Source organism: Coenobita brevimanus, chromosome 79 (assembly GCF_032717465.1).
Source record: "Coenobita brevimanus isolate Jiangsu-jjx chromosome 79, ASM3271746v2, whole genome shotgun sequence".
Classification (NCBI taxonomy): domain Eukaryota; kingdom Metazoa; phylum Arthropoda; class Malacostraca; order Decapoda; family Coenobitidae; genus Coenobita; species Coenobita brevimanus.
Window position 1 is genome coordinate 27,497,268 of NC_137032.1, and position 12,843 is coordinate 27,510,110.

General features: G+C 41.4%; 1 long non-coding RNA gene across 1 annotated transcript; it reads right to left on the minus strand.

The window, feature by feature from the left end:
- Positions 1-1,433: 1,433 nt before the first annotated feature.
- On the minus strand, positions 1,434-8,498 carry LOC145409001 (uncharacterized). The gene is made up of 3 exons (XR_013899031.1): positions 8,390-8,498; positions 7,026-7,209; positions 1,434-1,548 (listed from the first exon to the last, which is right to left on the minus strand). It is a non-coding gene; the product is annotated as an uncharacterized LOC145409001 (long non-coding RNA).
- Positions 8,499-12,843: the final 4,345 nt, after the last annotated feature.

Consider the following 12,843-nt stretch of genomic DNA (forward strand, 5'->3'; position numbering starts at 1 on the left):
CAAAGTCCATGGAGAGAAAAACAGGAGAGACGACCGAACTCTTCATGCCGACTGCTCATCCCATTTCGTTTGCATAGGCTCCTAGATTGTAAAAAATTCATATATTGCTGACACCTCTTGCTCCGAATCAGCGCTAACTACGCCAAAGTCATCTGCTCCATCGCTGCTGAAGATTAAGGACCATGGTTTGCCGGAACTCGTCTTTGTGGTTTAGAAAGAGGCTGGTGCTGGTGATGGACCCCTTCACGTGGTGGCATCGATATAGCCGGGCAACTTCGCTAACCGGTTATACGAACGTCTCTCAACTCCTTCCCTATCCAGTGAAAAGAACCTGGTAGACTGGAAGGTGGCAAACTGCTAGAAAAAGATTTGAGTTGGTGCCTCGTATGTCCAGTTCAGGCACTTAGTATTAGGGGAACACTTTTCATCTGATCCCTTGTAAAGAAACTTCCCAGTGTGGTTGCACCTGATTAGTATAGTTCCTTTCATGACTGGAATGCACAGACTTCAGCACCAAGACAAAGCAGTGTTTCCTTGAAGAACTACCATTAATGGTTATGTTGGAAAGAAAATTGAATATATTTATACATTACCGTTCCTTATAGTTACAGTGGAAATGAATTTATATAATACTTTTTATCACTTAAATTACTATTATTCAGAACTGGGTAAAAAAGATATATGATCTGTGTATTAGTCAGATATGCTGCTTTAGATTTATTCACATACACACTCGCTCGCGCACACACACACACACACACACACACACGCGCACACACACACACACACACACACACACACACACACACACACACACACACACACACACACACACACACACATACAGAATGGAGATAGGTCCTCGTCCCGGTTCACGTGGGTTCAGGTCGGTTCAGCGGGTTCCATGTGTTCAAAAAGGAAGCGTAATAGGAAGACCAGGAACAGGAAGAATTCCAGTCTCCAAGCATTTCTCGTAGGCATCCAGTTGTGGGGGAGAGAGAGTGAGATAGTTATCGGGGTTATTGATCTTTTTTCAGGTTAGAGAGAGAGAAGTAAGTTGCTGGGGTTATGGATCTTTTCGGGTGAGAGAGAGCGTGAGAGGTTATATGGTTTATGGATCTTTTTTTTTTTTTCAGGTTAGAGAGAGAGAGAGAGAGAAGTTTTAGGGGTTAGCGATGTTTTGTTCAAGTCAGAGATAAGTTATAGAGGTTATTGTGTTTTTTTTAGTTTAGGACAAGTGCAGTGTAACGCCTATAGTATAATTTCAACAAAAGAGTGATAATGATCGTGAAAGTAAGCTTTATATCTAAAGACTATTTTTTTTTTTTTACTATGACATACAAACTACCAGGTAATTTTCTCTCTCTCTCTCTCTCTCTCTCTCTCTCTCTCATATCTACCCATCAATTTCTAAGTATCTGTCTATCGTACTCACATTGCTAAACTTATCCTCTATACAGGTGAGGAGCTTAGGGAGTTCTAAATTGATGTCTGCACCGACGAAGGCTTCGGCCAACACTTTCAAGAGTAGCGGACATGTTGTGTCGACTGTGGTAGAGGAAGGGGAGAGGGTTGATTAGATCAAGTGATTAGAGAAGCTGCCTGATGTTTAAAAGGACGCAGGGCAGAGCAGGACAGGGCAGGGTTATGAAGAGGATTGCAGTTCAGAGTAATGTATAGGAAGGCAGGGCAGGGTAATGTTAACCCGCCCCGTCCCGACGACGTATGGGTACGTCACCACGATTTGCATTTGCCAGTCCCGGCGACGTACCAGTACGTCGTGCAATTGCAAGGTACCTAATTTGCACAATTTTCAATTTTCGCACGTGATTTTTCGTATGTATACACGGGACACCTTCCTCTATTCCTGTACAAGATACCAAGCAGGGACAATGCCTTACACTGCATAACCTCCCCCCTCCCCCCCTCACGCCATTGTCTTGGAAAAGGACCTGTTACCAGTGACCTGGCTAGTAAAGTTATTCAGGGCCAGAGTGATTCCCCAATCGATGACAATGTGGAGGACAATGTTTACATAGCATTAGAAGAAGAAACAGCCAGAAATAATGATCAGGTAGTGTGGCAAAAATAGGTCAGGTATGGTGATTAGTTAGTGAGTGAAACAATGCTTATAATGCCTTTATTACTGCTTGAAAACCAATATACTGTCATACTACATATACATTCGTACCAAGTAAATAAATAAATACCGTTTATGAGTGGATAAAATAGTTACCCTCCCATAGAACTCGTTTTCTTTGGTGCCAGCATGTTAGAAAACCCACTCAGGTAAGGAGGAACTCCTACCTGGATTGGGCACTTTAAACCTCAGGTGAGCGATTTCTCTATGAATTTTCGATGTTTCTCACCAAAAGCGAAGGTTTTAGCCAAAAAAAAAAAAATCGAAAATACCTCGGGACTGGGGGATGTCGGAGGTGCGGAAAACCTCGGGACGTGACGGGTTAAGTAAGGAAGGGCAGGGTGATGTCTACGAAGGCAGGGCAGGGTAATTTAGAGGAAGGAAGGCCAGGGTAAATGTAAAGGAGGACAGGCCAGGGTAATATATAGGAAGGCAGGGCGGGATAATATAGAGGAATGCAGGGCAGGGTAATGTATAGAAAGGCAGGGCAGGGTAATATATAGGAAGGCAGGGCAATCAATCAATCAATCAATCATTTCCTGTAGCACCCTCGGGGATGCATAGGGCCTCGATGAACTCACACCACCACATCCTATCTTGTGCTAACTCCTCAAGATCTCCCCACCACTCATCTCCAGCTTCCCGTCTCATTGTCCTCACCCACGTCTCTTTTGGCCTTCCTCTACCTCTCCTACCAAGTGCCACCCACCCTGGTGTACCTCGTACTATTCCCTGTCTCCTATACACATGTCCTAGCCACTTCCATCGTGAGAACCTAACATATTCATCGACCGGCTGCACTCCCGTTATTTCTCTAATTCTACTATTTGGTATCCTTTCCCACCACTTAACTCCTAATATTCTTCTAAGTGCTTTGTTTTCAAACACCAAGAATTTATTTTCCATAGTCACTGTGCTGTACCAAGACTCGTGTCCATAAATTAAGATACTCCTAACCATTACCTTATAAAGTTTGATTTTTGTATGCACAGAAAAATTGTTATTATTCCAAATATTTTTAAGCATTCCCATTGCCTGATTAGCCTTCTTTAACCTTTCCTCGAATTCAAAGTTCAAAGAACCATCCTTGGCTAAATAAGTACCTAAATATTTAAACCTATCAACTTGCTTTACAACCATACCTCCAATTACACATTCCTGCGCATTTTTCATATTCATATTGATTATTTCAGTTTTTCCACAATTAATAACCAAACCCACCTTGCGACCTTCACTCACCAAACAGTCCAACACTCTCTGCATCTCTTCTGGCCCATCACAAATCAAAACTATATCATCTGCATAATCTAAATCCAAAAGTTTCCTGTTCTCTCCCCAAAGTATACCTGCACCGGTTTCTGTTCCAACGCGTTTCATAATGTAATCAATGACCAATATAAATAGTAAAGGCGATAGAACACCACCTTGAATTACTCTGGACTTGACTTCAAACGAATCACTCAGACAACCATCAACCATCACTTTACAAAATGTGTCCTCATGCATGTTCATAATGACCCTCACAAACTCCTCTGGTATTCCATAATGTCTCATGATCTTCCCCATAGTCTCTCTCGAAACACTATCAAAAGCCTTTTCAAAATCAACAAAACAAAGACTTAACGGTACTCTCATTTCATTAACTTGCTGCATCAGATGCCTAACTATAAAGATCTGATCATTGCAACCACGTCCCTTTCTAAAACCAGCCTGTTCATCCCTCAGAATACCCTCAACCACCGGTTCCAACCTATTTAACAACACTCTACTGAAAACTTTCAAAGCTATCGGTGACAAAGAGATTCCCCTCCAATTACCACATTCACTCAGGTCTCCCTTCTTCGGAACTTTAACAATTACACCATTCTTCCAAACTGATGGTAGTAACCCCGTCACCCATATCTTATTGAATAGCTTGGTCAAGATCATTATTAATCTATCCCCCTCCACTTTAAACATTTCCGGAAATAAACCATCCTCCCCTGGTGCCTTATTATTCTTTAACTGTTTTACTGCTTTCTCCACTTCTGCAAGCCTCAACTCTCCTGTTTCTATATTTAAATCTTCCTGAGCAGACGGTATATCCTCTTCTGGTGGTATTGGTCTATTAAGAACTGTCTCAAAATGCTATTTCCATCTATTTTTAATATCTCCATCTTTGGTCAATAAATTTCCTTCCCTGTCTCTAACTGGTATTTCCTTGCGTTTACCTGCATTACCACTCAGTTCTCTAATCGATTCATATGCTATTCTTTGACTCTGTCCACCATTTTTGTTTATTAAGATTTCAGTCTCTGCAACCTTTTCATCCACACATCTTCTTTTATCTCTCCAAGCTAACCTTCTTACTTCTGAATTCAAACTCCAGTACGCAGCTCTTGCTAATTCAATCTCTCGTTCATCAACGCATTGCATCTCACTCCTCAATTTAGCCTCACCTCCCTTTTTTATCATATCCCACGTTTCCTCTGATATCCATTTCTTTCTCCTGAATCTATGTCTCCTTCCAATCGTACATTCAGCAGTCTCATGCAAAACTTTGTTAACATCCTCCCACATCTCATCTACACTTCTCTCCCCCTCTTCCAACGTTTCCAACACCAAAAACCTATTTCTGCATTCTAATCTGAATTCCTCCTTTTCTTCTCCTTCCCTTCTAAGCTTAACAATATCGTATCTACCAACACCAGATTTTTCCTTCTTCTGATTTTTAAGTTTAAATCTTATTTTTGCAATGCTGAGTTGATGGTCACTACCATCAGGGCAGGGCAATGTATTGAAGGCAAGGCAGGGTAATGTATAGAAAGGCAGGGCAGGGTAATGTATAGGAAGGCAGGGCAGGGTAATGTATAGGAAGGCAGGGCAGGGTAATGTTACGTAAGGAAGGGCAGGGTGATGTATATGAAGGCAGGGCAGGGTGATGTATATGAAGGCAGGGCAGGGTGATGTCTACGAAGGCAGGGCAGGGTGATGTATATGAAGGCAGGCCAGGGTAATGTAGAGAAGGACAGGGCAGGGTAATGTATAGGAAGGCAGGGCAGAGTAATTCAGAGGAACGCAGGCCGGGGTAATATAGGGGAGGAGAGGGCACAGTAATGTAGAGGAAGGCAGGGCAGGATATGTACGGAAAAGCAGGGTAAAGCAAGGTAGTGCAGAGGAAGCATTACGGGTAGATCAAGACAGATGAGGAGTGAGGGGGAAATATTAAGGGGGGTGTGACTGTGAGAGAACATATCTTTCACACTAATATTTAAGGAATCAGTGTAATATCTTCGTCATTGTCATCGTAACCGTCTTATGATTATCTTAACTCTGAATCCAACAAATAAAAACAAATGAGCCAGAAGATTAACAAATTCGCCATACCACAAGAAAAACATATTAGTCACATGATTAAACAGATTCACCACACTGAATGACTTGAATCCAGTTTGCCAGAATAAACCGAAAAAAGAAAAATTTTCTTATTAAATGGAAGAAATTTAGTGAATACAAGAAAAGCCGAGGCGAGTAGGTGAAATAGACAGTTGGAGAAGAACGCTATGTATGCTTGATCTGGAAAGAACTGGAGTAAATGAAGTATTTCAGGGATTTAAAGGTGGCCAAGGAAGCAGGTGGAACTAAGGGGACTGAAAAAATTTGTAGGATAGGAGAAGAGGCATATTAGGGTACTGTGAAGCATGTGGGAGAAGGGGTCAGGGTAGGAAAGCAATGTGATCCAGACAGTCCTGTTTGGGTGCAAGGAACGATCTTTGAATGTTAGGGACCGAAAAAGGGTGGAAGGTCTGGTGATTAAGTGCTCCAGGTTTGTATGTGGAGTTAGATGCCGTAGCACAGTGAGATAGGACATTGAAAGAGCGTGAAAGACCAGGAACGTGTGAGGATAGGCGTAGTGCAATGGAAAGGGCAAATCAGGGTATGTTATGGGTGGTGGGAGATTGTGAAAGGCTAATGATCTGGAGTGAGGGACGGAAATGAGGAGGTCTAGAAGATGGTGGAAGGATCGTGTTGGAACAAATTTTCAACTATAGAGGTGTGACCATCCAGGAGTGTGAGAAGCGTGTATGGAATTTAGCAAATTGGAATGAAGTGGCTGAGGGGAGAACGACTCTGCCAGTAATCTATATGGGCAAGACGTGAAGCAGCTGGGGTAAACCGTGAGTCGGAAGAGCATAAGTGTGAATATTATCAAGACTGCTTTACGTAGATCATTAAGTACGACAGCTGAGAAACAGAATGAGAGTGACAGGTTGCTTTCTCCTGCTTTCCGGCACCACCAAACTGGAATGAGTAACATGTGGTGAGAGTAGAATAAAGTCATAGTACCGCCACCAAAATAATAAAGCTATAGTATTCGAGCCAGAGTAAAACAGAATAACATAAAATAAAGCTATGGTATGAGACCCAGGGTAAAACAGAATCACATAAAATAAAGCTATGATATGGGAGCCAGATTAAAACACAATCGCACAACAAAAAAATATGAGAACCAGAGTAAAACAGAATCACACAGCGTACGGCCAGGGTATGATAGCCATAGTAAAACAATCATATAACAAAGCTAGGGAATGAGAGCCAGAATAAAACAATTACATAACATAAAGTTAGGGTATGAGAGCCAGAGTAAAACAGAATCACTTAACATAAAGTAAGGATATGGGAGGCAGAGTAATCACATAACATAAAGCTGTGGTATGAGAACCTGAGTAAAACAGCATGAAAATCAACATAAAAAGAGTGACTATGAAAATCAGCATGAAATGAGTGACAATATGAAAATCAGCGTAAAAGAGAATGACATTATTAAAAGCAGTGTAAATCAGAGTGGCATTATGAAAATAAACGGAGTGACATTATGATAATCAGCATAAAGCAGTGACATTACCGGTAATTTTACCGAGAACATCCACGTTGATCTCCAATCCCAAGTCTTTGGCGCAGTCAGGAAAAAAGAGTCGTTAAGGCGTTCACCACGTCAAGGTTTAGGTTTCCTTTGAGTATCGGAAAGGCCGGGAAGCATGTTACCGGGTTGAGCAGGCAAGATGGATTAAGCCCATCACATAGGCTAACTGTGGAGGGATCGGAGAGGGAAGTTATTAGAGGCGGGTAGAAAAGAGCGAGGCAGGGAAGGCATCTGAAAGAGGTAGGAGGAAAGAAAGAGACAGCGGAGGAAACAGGAAGGACGAAGAAAAGGGAAGAGGAATTGGTAAACAGTTGGAGGTAATGAATCTGTCCTTCACCTATTGCTTTCGCTGTGGAGGGTTTAGGAGAGTGTTAGTAATGGGGCTGGGGAAGAAGAAGGCAGAGGAAGAACGGGAAGGTCGGAGAAAAAGGGAAAGGAACAGGGAGGCAGAGAGGGATTAAGAAAGGTTCTTCCTTATATGCTGCTTTGGCTGTGCGAATGGTTTAGACTTTAGAGCGAAGGAATATAAATCTAAGTGTATTATCTAATACAGGTTTGGGAAGATTCGACCCATCCATTAATAATAAAATAATGCAAATAAACAACTTCTTTATACTAAGCTTGTGTCAGTATGAGAAAGAACATGAGTTATAACGTCTCCGAAACTTTTTCACGAATCTCCATAAGTGGGTATTGAATGAATGGATGAGAGAGATCGAGTACCCTTGGATTATGAGTGAACATGCATGGGGTGAAGCAAGTGCAAGTGTCTGTGGGATTTAATTAAGACTGACGGAGTGAGAGTATTTTATGGTAGAAACGTTCTTTAAGCTGCTTTAGGTTGCCTCTGTGAATGACATATATAAGTGAATCAGTAAATACAATAAAATAATCCTGATGAAGGGATGTATGTAGAATTGTGTATGTGTGTGTGTGTGTGTGTGTGTGTAATTCACCGGGTCGGTCAGGATCACTTGATGGTCGTGATCGTCAGCTTTTACCCTCCCGGAAGGGAGCTGAGAGCTCATATAGTCCGATCTAAGGGCAAGGCTGTGACCTTCACACACCCACACACCCGTCCCCTTGCTCAAGGGGGACAGTAACCACCCACTTCGTCAGTGAAACTTTTCGCAACCTGAGCTAGGCGCGAACTCCCGTCTACCAGATGGCAAGCGAGAACGTTACCCCTGCGCCAGCGAGCGGTGTGTGTGTGTGTGTGTGTGTGTGTGTGTGTGTGTGTGATACCAGCGAGTGCACGAATGAATGTGTGAGTGAATATACTTGTTATTACGAGAACCAGGGAATGAGAGTGACAGTCAGACTGCAACCAAAACACAGCCACTAACTAAGCAACTCAGCAAGAATTATAAGGTCGATGCATTCCAAGCGTTTCAGTGCTTGACATCCTCCGGCCAGAAGACCCACGACAAAGAGAGCGAGAAGGGCCGTCCGCATGGTGGTGATGGTGGTGGTAATGGTGGTGGTGGTGTCTGTAGGGGAGAGCGAGAGAAAGTGAGCGTGGGAGTAAGGAAGGTAGGTGACGGGAGGAAACAGCGATTGGGAAATTGATAAAGTAAGTAATGGAAGGGAAAGTGAAGGATGTATGAAAAGTGAGTGGGGAAGTGGTTCGGGGAGGGAGAATGTGTGTGTGTGTGTGTGTGTGTGTGTGTGTGTGTGTGTGTGTGTGTGTGTGTGTGTGTGTGTGTGTAAGAAATGTAAAGGGAGGGAAAATGGGGGTTAAGTGAGCAATTAGTGTGAGAATCTGGGAGAATGTAAAAGGAGCGAGAATGGGACATGAGTGGGGAATGAGTGTGGAATGGGTAAGGCAGGTAAAGGGAGGGAAAGTGAGAGAAGAATGGGGAGAGAGTGGGGAAGTGGTAGGAAAGATAAGGGAAGGGAGCGTGCGGGATGAGTGGGGAATAAGTGTCGGAATGGAGATGGAAAGTGAGGGAAGGGTGAGCAAGGAGTGGGGAGTTAATAAAATTACGTGCTTATATTCCTTTTAACCTTAATTTGTCCGAGATTTACGTCTTTTTGCAGCGTATTTCACGCAGCTCAGTCGTAGAATAGGACAGAGCTTCGGCGTTACGTCCTTTCTGTGACTAGCATCATGCTGTAGTATTAACCTCTTACTGCAAATCAGTATTCACGATGGACAGATGACAATTTAGGCCAAGTTAAAGTAAAAAATTGCCAAGAGAACCAAGAATCAAACAACTTTCCATATATTTTGTAAGTTCTTCATTGAAGCAGTTTTCCTGTTAAAAGATATTGAGCGAAAAAAAAAAAAACAGTTTATGTAAGAAACAAAATCTACTTAGCTTAAGCCCATCAGATAAAGCTTCCTGAATATTACCAAGAGGGAATAAGGTAACGAAATTATGGCTAGAGATCTTGAGTGATTATCAAAGTGTCATCGAAATTTTATGCCGCAAATGTACACAATGATTGTAACTTATTTTGCTGTAGGATGTGAAAGCTGTCGGTTTTCTCTTAAGTTAATCAAGACTCTTAGCCAATTCTGTTGCAGAGATTTTCAGACAGCTAAAAAAAATCGGATGGTTTTACCGCGTACTTAATAAGAAGGACTTAGTAGTCGTGAAAGGATAACCAGTTTTAATAGAGATTTTTACATTCTTTCACCTCGAGAAGTGCCCAGAGGTGAAGAAATCTTAAGAGGTAGCTCGTATAAACTGGGATGTATCTGAATTACCCTTACGAATGAGGTTATCTGATTTCTTTCTGTGGAAGAGAAGATGAGTGGAGTGAAGTGGAGAGTTGTGGATTCTGTCTTTTATAAGGAGATGAGAGAGGAGAAGGTTAGGGGAGAGGGAAGGGGGAATGTGCAGAAGTAAAGGTGAGGTGATGGGGGGAGGATGGGGGGAGGTAGAGGGAAGAAGGAAGTAGAGAGGAGGAAAGAGGGGACGGCGAAGGGAGGGAGCGAGTTAAGGGGATACGATAAGAAAGAGACGGAGGGAGGGAAAGGGGCAGCAGAACATGCAAAGACTTGAGAGAGGAAGGGCGATAATTAGGGAGAGTGAAAAGAGACTGGGATGGAGGAAAGGAGGAAAAACGGTGATAGAGAGGAAGGGAAGGTGGGTAGTGGAAGGAGAGAGAGAGAGAGAGAGAGAGAGAGAGAGAGAGTCAGTCACATAGAGGAACCTCTTTGCATGGTGCTCTGCTGTTGCTAGTTGAGATTTACGTTGTTCCCAGACTGTTTTATCTCAGTAAGAAAAAAAGTTGGAGAAAAGAATCTACACACACGCACACACACAGACACACACACACACAGACACACACACACACACACACACACACACACCCACAGGGTTTAGGAAACTACATGATAGGACATTATAGTCTCATAAAGATTTTTTGTTTGTTTTATTATAGGTATCCGCAGAAGATTTTAGATACCTTAGGAAATACATGGATTAGATCTTGCACTCATTTAGCTCATTTCTGCCAGATTTCCCAGCTAAAGTATAAAAATAAAGACTATTCTGATGAAAAATGTAATAAAATATCTCGTCTCACCTAGTCCATCGATCAGCACTGCTACCATAGTATTTTCGTTATTTATACTACTCCTGTAAGTGTGACAGGAGTGTGAGTTCTCTGTATGTAATAAGGTAACAAATCCAGTTAATCATAATAGTCTAATTACACAAGTGACAGGTGGTTTCACTTTGACTGTTCCTTATCGTGTTTTTTTAGGTGAATATTTGTGAATGAATTGTTTAATTCGTATGTGGCATAAAGTTTTTCATGACGTACTGATTAAATTACTGGCCATGTATAACTATGAGGAGTTCCTGTAAAATATGTTCATAGGTTCATTGTTTCAAAATGTAAAGAGGGAAGGATGTAAAGATGATTTTTTGATACTTGATGAATAGGAGAGAGACTCTGTGAAGGAACAGAACCCTGAGGAACACCACAGCTGAGTGCTTTAGAAGGTTTGTGACACTCGACTACAGTTGACCTCGAAATTATTATTATCATCATTGTTATTATTATTATTGTTATTATTATTATTATTATTATTATTATTATTATTATTATTATTATTATTATTATTATTGTTATTATGAACATTATTATTATTATTATTATTATTATTATTATTATTATTATTATTATTATTATCATCATCATTATTATTATTATGATAAAGATGATGATTATGATGATGATGATTATGATCATAGTGAAAATGATCATGGTGAAAATGATTGATTGTGTTATTGTTATTATTATTGTTGTTTTTATGAAGAATAATGATGGTTACGTGCGTTCTTGTACGTCTTCAACATCATCTAAATATTATTATTATTATTATTATTATTATATAATTAATCATTTATAGTCAGAGTCTGCCGCTCCATACGAACTCCACTAACTTGTGACGTTCATTCCCTCCTCCTCCTCCTCCTCCTCCTCCTCCCACACACCTAAATACTCTTTATTCGCGCATCTTTTTCATCTATGCCTCACTCTCTCGCAGATATACTCTTCTTATTAATAATTCCCGACACATTAACACATCTGACACTGCCAATTACTCCTGTAATTGGCTAAATGTTAAGATATGGCTCATGTATTTAGGAAAGTATTTCTTAAGGTAATGAAGTTAATAAACATCTGCTGGAGTGGCGTGAATCATTTGCCCACGGTATGCCTGTGGAAGGAAGAACACATGTATAAGTATACGGAGCAGAAACCTGCAAGCTGGTGTTAGGTGCGGACACTTGTTCAAAACATGCTATCGACCAGACGAAGCGACGCACCGGGTTAGAGCCGCTGCATTATAGGAGTCTTAAAGTCGGACGGACCCCTGAGCCTCGTTTCCTTTTGTCGATCACATGTCTGGAGCAAGTGTGGCTTCCCACATAGACGAGCTTAGATACACATTAAACACTAGCATAGCATAAGTCCCCCCCCCCCCACACACACACACAAACACATCCAACAGCAGCGTCAGTCAGTCCACTGCAGGGCGAACATCTCTCTCATCTTTTTCCATCCCGTCCTGCACTATTAGCTATTAGCCTGGTCCAACGAATACCAGCAAATTTCCCCATTTCATATCTCCATTTTCCTCCTTGTCTAGCTTTTCCTTTCACACCTGTCGGGCTTGCATCTCCGTTGCCCTGGTTGTCCGTCTACTGTGTGCTGTGCCAGGCATTTCACCTGTCCACATTGGCTACTTTTTCCTCTTATCCACGAAACTCTTCATAACTGAAAGTTATCGTAGCTACCTGGTAAATAAATATAATATGATCAACAGTAGCGTAGCTACGAAACAATCCAGTTTGTTCACTTTGCTGGTCTGCGTCTATAGCAGAGCTAATTCATATATTTTATTAATTTTTACTCTAAATATCTCGTAAAAAGGCTTTATCTTTCGTTCACTGCAGTCACCTGTATCCTTAATAACATCCTTGGTACGATCGTCTTCACCTTCTGCTTTATCTATATTCATTCCCGCTAAGACTCTGTTTACTTTAGTTGTATTGCTGGGAATTACTATATCCACCATTTTCATATCATGGACTGCATCCTCAGTCATAATATTACTCCTGTAAAGTTTGAAAGAAAAATATTGTATTCAGATCACTATTGATCAATTTTTTTTTTTCCTTCTAGTATCATCTTTCAGAGGAGACATTCAGCTTCTTCTCGTGCCAAGCATCCACCTGGTTCCTTTCGAATTTAAAAATTCCCTGAATTTTCTTCAACCCTGCTCGAGTTGTACTTTCGGGAATCCTCATTTCTTTTTCATAAATTTTTTGGTCTG